We start from the raw sequence: 8,524 nt of genomic DNA on the forward strand, positions 1-8,524 counted from the left end.
AGTGAATTCATGACGCAAAGGAGCCAAGAATGCACCATGGGGAAAGGATGGTCTCTTTAGTAAACGGTGCTGGGAAAACTGGACAGCCACATGCAACAGAATGAAACTGGAACCCTATCTTACACCATACACAGAAACCAAATCAAAATGGATTAAAGACTTGAACATGAGAACTGAAACCGCAAAGCTCCTAGAAGAAAACATTAGGGGTGAGCTCCTTGATATTGGCCTTGCTAATAATTTTTTTGGATTTGACAACAAAAGCAACAAAAGCAAAAACAAGAGGGACTATATCAAACTAAAAATCTTCTACAGAGCAAAGGACATCAACAAAATGAAAAGGCAGCCAATGGGATGGGAGAAAATACTTGGAAATCATATAACTGACAAAGGATTAATATTCAAAAATAAGTAAAGAATTTATATGACCGAATAGGAAAAAACAATCTGATTTTAAAATGAGCAGAGGAACTGAAAAGATGTTTTTCCATAGAAAATATAAAAGTGGCCAACAGGTATAGGAAAAGGTGCTCAGCATCACTAATCATCAGGGAAATGCATATTAAAACCACAGTGAAATATCCCCTACCTGTCAGAATGGCTATCATGAAAAATACAAGCAATAACAAGTGTGGGTGAGGGCGTAGGGAAAAGGGGACTCCTGTACACAATGGGTGGGAATGTAGATTGTACAGCCAGCCACTAGGGGAACAGAGTGGAGGGTCCTCATAAATTAAAAACCTAACTCCCATCTGATCGAGCAATCCCACTTCCAGGTATGTAGCCAAAAGAAATGAAAACAGAATATCAGAGATATCTGCACTCCCATGTTTTTTACAGCATTATTCATATTAGCCAAGATATGGTAACAGCCTTAGGGTCAGGAACGAATGAATGGATAAGGCAGGCTGTCACAGACACACACACACAGACACACACACACACTATATATATATAAACAAACTTGGGCGTTCCCAGAAATACCTGACTTGGAACAACCTTCCTAAAGACAGCTCTCAAAGGCATGTTCATTGTGAAACTACAGTTGTTTTTCTTTCCAATCCTAAACTGATTTGTCACTCTGGTGCTGTCACCTCATTTGGTTTAATCGCTGGGCAAATTAATCCAATGCCTGTTTACACTTCTGCATGGCACTGTCTTTGGGTCCTGTGATCCTAGAAAGCACTCTGGCAGCACACTCCATGCATTGATCTTACTTACATTTTTTTGTAGCCTATTTGACTGTTTCATGACTGTGAATAGCAAAAACTAAAAGAAAGCTTGCTTACCACAGCTGCACAGCGCTTCCCTAGGTACCCCTGAAGCAGTACAGCCTTTCAACTAGTCCACTTGCCCACCTACTCCAGCGGGCTTCAGAAGCCATGAGTAAGCCCTGCTCATGGAGACCAGCACACAGCAGCTTCCATAGATCGTACTTGTGCATCATCGTGCATATAATTTGCCTATCTCAGGGTTGGGTATTTTATTCCCCGACTTTGTGAGAATGGGCTGCATTTTTTAAGGGTCAAGTGCAAAATCATTCACCTTGCCAGCTGCCATTGCAGCCTCGGGATTGCACTTCCTGTGACGGGTAGGGGGAAATGAATGTAGACTTTCTATACAGAAGTGCCTTCAATTTTTCTCCTAAACTCTCCTCTCTATGCATCACAACTAACAACAAAGAATTAGGAGTTTTAACATCTAAAGAGAACTCTGTCACACAGCCCATTCACTTCTCTCAATAAACTCCTCTTAAGTAACAAAGCTGAGGTTTAAATCCAGGCCTTTTCATTCGAAGCCCTATGCTTAGAATACACTGGAGATTGTTGATATAAATATGTGTAAGTTAAAGTTCGTATTTCTAACCCTGTGAAGGGAATGATATGAAAGCCCAAGAAAGATGTGAGCTAAAACATCAGAGTATTCTACTTGAAACTGAAATAACCAGGATATGAAGCCACAACCTGTAGAAACTTAAATAGCCTGTCATCTGAAGCAGCAAAGTTGGCCATATTCTAGAATGGAGATTTCTTAGAGCCTTGCTGTCAGTTTGTTCTGTGCTTTGTAGGAGTGCGGATTGTTTTCCAAGCAAGTGTTTTGGGAGAAAACACTGCAGGCACCATTAATCCAAATGCAGATGTTTTAGGGCCATTGCTTGATACATCAGTCAGCACACATTATTGTATTAAGAAACTATTTGAGAGGGAAGGATGGGCTAGAAAAGAAATTGTTTGTCTTTTAAAATGAAAAATTGATAGCAAAAAATCATTTGTCTCATATACATTTAGATAACACTGTATTTGAACTGATGCTAGATCTTGTGACAAGAGGAGTAGTATTTTTTATTATGTTTTGAGAATTATTTACAAGAGATGGAGTACAAAATACAGAAGAAGCATTATTGACTGATACTGCCAAATATACCACAAAGTAATAATTATTAACATTTTCATAGCAATTTTAGAGCTTACAGAGAAGTTTTATGTATCAAATATTGTCTCCTCGAATAGTGTAAATTAGGAAATACAGCCTCTTCTAATTTACTGGCTCTGAGAGAGGTTCAGTGAGGGGTGGAGGCAGCTTCAGATTCTGGCTCCTTCCATCTCGCCACTAAACACAGCTGCTGCTCAATATACTCAAACAAATTCAGAAAGGCAATTACTTTTTGACCTCCAACTTTTGAAGGTCCCCAATGTCTCCTAGCATGTCTACATCCTATCAATCTGTGCAGCATCTTTTTGATGGGCTCTGTAGTAACCTTAAACAATGTTCTCTCAGTCATAGTCAAATACATGCTGAGGGGCAGTGAGGAGACATAGTGGTTCTATTTTTCTCTGGAATCTCCCATTCTTTCCCCAATCTATTACAGAGGGACCCGAAAATGCAGCTCCAGAAAAGGCCTGGTTCTTCTCTCAGTTTCCAAAAGTATCAGAGACGTGTGTAAAAATTTTTTAAATGAGTCAATTCCTGCGTTTGAGCAAATGTAAGCAAAGCTTACACATTTCAGCATCTCATTTGTTCCTTTTTTAGAGAACTGTTTCATTAAATGTGACAGTATCCGTGAGAGCACGTCAGAAACTTTGAAGCACGTATAAATGCCACTGCTATCATCACCATCATCACCATCGCTCCCCACAAGATCTCCCACTGTATAGTACAAAGGTCTTGGATTCCTAATAAGTTCTATCTTGCTAGCTTGTTCTGATTAATCAGAAGTGGCTTTCTGGGGCTCTGTGTTGAGAAGGATTCTGAGACTGTACCCAGACTCCAAAGGAAAATTCAGTAACTCTTATTATGTGAAGACATCACGAGTAGAGAATGACCACATTGGTGTCAGATTCTGGCCACCTCAGGCTGACCCCTTAGCTCAGCACACTAGCTAACATTTTAACATTGACTCAGACACCTCTCTCATTTCCCAAGGTATACATCACCTCTGTGCCTTATGATGTGATCACAAATGAAATAAAATTATGATGAATTAGAATAAATAGTCTGAATTGTTTTTTTTAAAAAAAATCAAGTTGATCTTACAATCCAAAGCCTTCTTCCAACATTTCCTTAAATTTGCAAAGTTATGGTTTTTACACTATTCGAGTCTGAAAGAAACGAAGGTGATCATTTTAGCTTAGTAGTCCCTTGACCAGCTTCAATCTTCTCTACTCGAAATGAAGTTCAAATAAAACTTGCTCAAAATATTTATTTAAAAAAGAAACACCCCCAGGATAAAAGAATCAAAATAGGAATATTATACTTCCTAACCGTCTTTTCTCTAGATATAGATGAGGCTGCCAAGAGCATGATGGGACAGATGGCAGGTCTGGCGAAATAATGAATGCAAAACAGGGCCAGTCCCAATTCTTTAAGTTCACCATTCTCATTAACAGCATTTAATGGGGGCAAATAGGAGAGCGCAGACCACCACAAGCAGCCCCCCAGAGTTATGGTCTGCCTCCACAAGAAAGTAATTCAAGAGATTAACTCACTGCTGAGGCGAAAAACTTGATGACTTTTTTCTCCCTCTTTCTCTTTTACTACCCTTTGTTGTCCAAAAAACCTTCTCTAAGGTTTATGTATAGTTGTCAGATTTTAAGCTTATTCTTCTAGTTGGAAATTAAATTGCAAAACAAGCTTCCCCTCTGTCACTACTGTAAATGTTTAAGATCTGTTCTTACAAAGTACATTTTCCTCCAATGTGGCTTGTTGCAAGGGTAAGGACTTTTTCTAGTGAGAAAATTCACGTATCAATTCCTTCCCCTGCCTTTTGAAATGTCTTTGCTAATAGAGATCTTAGGAAACGACCTTGGTATCAAGTGCACCTGCTGGCTGATGAAGGTTACACTTGACCTGGAGCTCAGGGAAAGGAAGATACAATGAGCCTGTTGATTTCTATACATTCTGAAGACAGGCAAATGTGTTTGTGGGAGATCTAAGGGAGCCACAACACTCAGCCCAAGTTCAACTGTATGTTCATCTTACACTATCATGCTCTGGTTTTTACTTTGAAAATATGAACCCAAGGTCAGTTCCTATGGAAATTAAATGTAAATGTTTATGATTGGCCCAGCCAGCATGGGTGGGTGTTTGAGCATCGACCTATGATCCAGGGGATCGAGGTTTGATTCCCAGTCAGGGTATATGCCTGGGTTGCGGGCTTGATCCCCGGCAGGGGTGTGCAGGAGGCAGCCGATCAATGACTCTCTCATCATTGATGTTTCTCTCTCTCTCCTCTTCTCCCTTCCTCTCTCTGAAATCAATAAAGACATTTTTTAAAAAAAATTATGATTACCAAAATTTTCCAACCAACCACATCTTAATGTATGAAGCCAAATAGATTAATAATGATTTTACTTTGCTCACCAGAGCATTGACTGAATCAAACTTTATAAAAATGTATAAAAGTTGAAAATAACATTTAAGAAATTTACAATGGAGAAGGAAAACAAGTGTAACACACATGAAGTAATTAGGGAATAATATGAATGTATATAATTAAGTGTAGTCAGAAGACAACTTTATGGGGGATGAGAAGAGTAGAAGGCCAAGTACCAGCGTCACCATAAAGGTGGAAGTGTGGAAAACTTGTTAAGGTTGGAAAAAGTAGACGGGCAAGGAAAAATGGAGAAGAGAGATCATTTGCTAACCAAAGTTATGATCCTTTGTTATTGTATTTTATTAATTCTAAGACAATAAAGACTAAACATTTCTAAGAACTTTTTTTCACACTTTAATGTTTCAGAAACTGGGGTGCAAATTCCAATCAATGGCATGTCATAGTCTAATTGGTATTTTCTATCATGATAGTGCCATCATGGTCCTCAATGGTTTGTCCTTCAGTGGATAATATTTTATATCCAAAGAGACAGAGAATATATAATCATATAATCATCTTATAACATAAATCACAGGGAGAGTGAAGATTGGACAGGTCCTTTGAATTACACTGTGAGGCTACATGATCCTGGTTTGTGGTTTACCTTTTTTTTTAACCATAAAACAGCATTCGAACCTGATTTTGCCTTCTATAAGAAGGAATGTGCCAGTTATCAGTTTATTGCCTCTCAGTTCCAAATTCACCCTTCATCGCTTACTTGTGATACTCAAACATTTTTCCCTTGCCAGTTGTCATGATAGAAATCTTTCTCAGTAGAGATATGGGAGGGGCCTGGAGGAGGAAGGTTTTCTCCTCCTGGTGCCCGGAGTGTGCTTTAATTTTTTCTCTTCCTGCTGCCCTGGGCTGGTAGTCAGGATGCCCAGTGAAACTTACCGCTAGTGAGCTCAGCAGCACTCCTGCAGGTGGCTACCTACAAGGTTCCATGGGCACCTGCTGGCCTAAGCTCTGACCTGGGCAACTCAGCAAACAGCGCTCTCCAGTGACGTCTGAATTCTCGCCTTGGAATGGATTCTTCCCTTTGGATTTTGTTGGGTTTTTTTTTTTGCTTTCCCCATCAGTCATTTCAAGTTCTTGTTTATTTCCTCTTAATCTCCTATAAACAGTTAATAATTCTTTATCTTAAACCCTGTTCAAAGTACTGTGAAGTTTCTATCTCCTGATTGGACTGATACAATAGGGATAAAGCTGGCAAAAGGCCAAAAGCTTCACATTCATTAGGATTAAAATGATCTCACAAACCAATAAGGAAAACCTGATAGACTTATCAGTTGGCCTTCTCAGTTAAGGCCCACCAAAGAAAACAAAATTAAAGGTGCATGTTTGTACCTTTGGGTTTGAGGGACAAGAAACAGAATGGGTTGGCTGGGAAAAGCAAGAAGGTGATGAAGGGATACCTGTGCATGATTGTCAAGGTGTATCTAATGATCTTAAACCACCTAGAAAGCCATTCTTAACTTCTGTTCCAGGAAATGAACCTCATTATCAGAACAATCAATGTCTTTCAATCCTGATTCCAGACAGAAGTCATCCTGATGCCTCCAGACACAACATAAAAGAGCCTGAAGCCTCCAGGAAGGCTTTGCAGCATGACAGTAAACATCCAGATGTTTCAAAGTAAAACACACAGATATTTAACACTGGGGAAACAAAACAGTTGCCTGACAGTTGATTTAATGTTTCTTTTTTCCCCCCATCCAGATGTTTTACTATCTCACACACACTTGCTAACTATGTTGGTGCACTATTTCCTTGTACCACTTGACACTTTAAAGGTTCTATTATTTTAACATCGAGAAGTACAATACATGTGAAAATAAGAAGGAAATAATTTTCATTTTCAACTCAAAAATGCAATGAGCAGATCCATGTCTTTAAAGAAAAAGAGAGGATTAGCTCAGGTGAATTACCATCCAAACCTCATTTTTTTTAAAAATTACTTTCTGTTATTTTTGGACCTTAGTATTCCCTTGTATTTGCAGATTGTGGTGTAAGATATTTAAACTTCAGCTGAAGGACTTTGTAAGGTATTGGAAAATATTAGGTTACTTTCATAAAATAGTTCCTTCCCTGTGTGTCACTTTAGAAATCGTGTACAAATTAAGTCTTAAGTTTCTTAAAATTCTAAAACTCTCCCTGAATATGAGCATACTTTAAACTTAAATATAAAATTCTATTTTACTCACATTATCTCCCTTCAAACTGAGAGCCGTGTCTTACCTTGTGTGTCTAACTGATACCTGTTTTATTTTTTATCATTTCCTGAATGCATTTTCTTGTAAATAGAATTTCTGTCAGGATATCTACTCTGGGCCTCCCTTATTCTGATTTCTTTCCCTATATTTCCTAAAGTCAAAGAACTCAGAAAAGACACCTATTATTTTGAGCAAAAGGGCTGTTTGTATTGTACAAGAGAAAAGGCTTCATTCAAACAGCCGAAGATAAACTCAGAATGGTTATTTTACCCTTTCTCATAGAGCTGTTTTCAGCCCAGAGCCAAGGACACGAGCTGGTTTTATTGTGCTCAGTATGTTTTGGATGAACTAAAGCCGTGAAATACAGGCTAATCTTCCCCAGCTGGATGCTTGGGAGAGACGGTTCAAAACCCAGACGTTCATTTCATACGAACACTCACACCCACTCTGTGCGTGCAGTCACGAGATCATTCACATGTGTAACTCCCTACAGGGGAGCCAGAGCCGCGCTCTCGTCAGTCCGGCCAGCCCTGCGATGCAGACATCCCGACGCTCTACAGAAGCGTCCGGGGAGCGGCACCCGCTCCCACTGTGTCCTCTCACAAGGCAGTGCTGGCGGTCTCTGACCGTGAGCTGTGCAAATCACACACACTCCCATCTGCCGCGCTTCGTAATGAATGCGTTGCCAACACACAACATAACAATAGGAAGGAACCTGGGGGAGCAGCTACTTTCTCTGTTAAGAAGAAGAAAATCCAAGGTAGAGTCTCTGCCTGTTCCCATTTATCTCCCCTTTGCCCACTGTCGCCTACCCCCAACCCCCCTTCCCATGGACGTGAATATGCCCTAAACTGAGCTTCCGGTGAACAAGGTCTTCAAAATATCTGCAGATGGATAGAAGGCACTGTGAAGTTGCAGTTGCACCCTCAAAACAATCAGATGGATCCCGGGGCTGCTGGATGGGGCGCCACAATCTGAAAACCACCTCAGTTCAGCAGAATGGCTGAGATGCCTGGCCCAGCTCCTTGTACCTTCTTGCGGAGGGACTTGCTGTCGACACACAAACTAAACCCCAGGCAGATATTTGTGCTCACTGAAACCACCTCCACTCTGCTGGAAAGCTCCAGCTTCAGAGACTTTTTCTCTGTGAAATGCCCTCATGGGGAGAACAGGAAACTTGCTGCTTCCCTCGTGTGGCGTTGAGACATGATGAACCGATTTCAATCCCCCCTTGCCCTGGGACTCCACATTCTCTGCAGCTATCTCCTCTCTGTTCTCACTCCATAATGACACGGGGGAGTCCTGCTAACATCTCCCAGATTTTAGACAAGGAAGGCTCCACTATTCTTAGATTTCCAAAATACGTGTGGAGGGTCCTCTCACCCTCCTCCCCAAAAACTGGGCTGAATGGTAGATTCAGGCTCCCTGCACTGGATAC

Source organism: Miniopterus natalensis, chromosome 7, assembly GCF_054644295.1.
Source record: "Miniopterus natalensis isolate mMinNat1 chromosome 7, mMinNat1.hap1, whole genome shotgun sequence".
Lineage (NCBI taxonomy): Eukaryota > Metazoa > Chordata > Mammalia > Chiroptera > Miniopteridae > Miniopterus > Miniopterus natalensis.